Source organism: Triticum urartu, chromosome 4A (assembly GCF_056163025.1).
Source record: "Triticum urartu cultivar PI428250 chromosome 4A, HENAU_Tu73, whole genome shotgun sequence".
Taxonomy (NCBI): Eukaryota; Viridiplantae; Streptophyta; class Magnoliopsida; order Poales; family Poaceae; genus Triticum; species Triticum urartu.
Window position 1 is genome coordinate 560683519 of NC_141876.1, and position 923 is coordinate 560684441.

General features: G+C 44.4%; 1 non-coding gene across 1 annotated transcript; it reads right to left on the bottom strand.

The window, feature by feature from the left end:
- Positions 1-530: 530 nt before the first annotated feature.
- Positions 531-720, bottom strand: LOC125541889 (U2 spliceosomal RNA). Its single transcript, XR_007297726.2, has one exon. It is a non-coding gene; the product is annotated as a U2 spliceosomal RNA (small nuclear RNA).
- Positions 721-923: the final 203 nt, after the last annotated feature.

Below are 923 nucleotides of genomic sequence, written 5' to 3' on the forward strand. Positions count from 1 at the left end.
AACACGCCCAAAATGTGTGACTGGAGGCCAATCATATCCAACCAGTCAGAGAAGTCCCAAACAGTTAGAGTTAGAGAGTTCTACTACAGAAGAAGCAATCCATCAAAGACCCGTCGAATCATGAACGAAACCACTACGAATATATTTATTTTAAAGACAAAATTCCACTTCAATTTTCATCAGTTTTAAAGAGACCGGTCAGTGTACTGAATATGATGAAACTTTTGCTTTTCATAGCAGGATAAACAAGCTCTGTTTCATCAGACCTGAAGTATAACATCAACCTCTTCAGGCCTGATGAAGAATTTTTCAAGCTGTGTTTCATCTGATCTGAAGTATAACATCAACCTCTTCAAAGCCTAATGAAGAAATTTTCGTCTTTTGTAGGGGTGGATGGTCTTTCCAGTTAGCATCAGAGCAGCAATAAATCTCACACGAGCCCAGTTCAGTTTTATTCAGTTCTGATGAAGGAGACATCAGCCTTCATTGCTTCTTCAGGTCCGAAGTACAAATTTTTTTCAGTGCTTTGGTTGGGGTGCGCCGGCCCAGGCAGTAGTGCAACGCCTGGGCGACACACGAGGACCCCAGCAGCAAGCTATTGTGGTGGGCCCTCCCTCATAAAAAATAAATTTATTGTGGGCACATGGCCCACATATCAGATATTAAGCTGATAAGAACAGATACTACACTTGATCTTAGCCAAAAGGCCGAGAAAGGTATGCTTCTTCCTGCTGGCCTGGGTCTGGTTATATAGCGCGTTTTCGCCTCCTTCCTTTCTGGCTCCGCGAGGTGGGACTAAACAAGAGGGTTGCGCAGCAAAGCAGCTCTGTGTTCCGTTCGTTGTTTCGAGAGGCTCTGGTCGGTTTGCTTGGGCCGTAGTTAATTAAGCCCAATAAAGATGGGCTGGTGGTGATTGCCGTAAG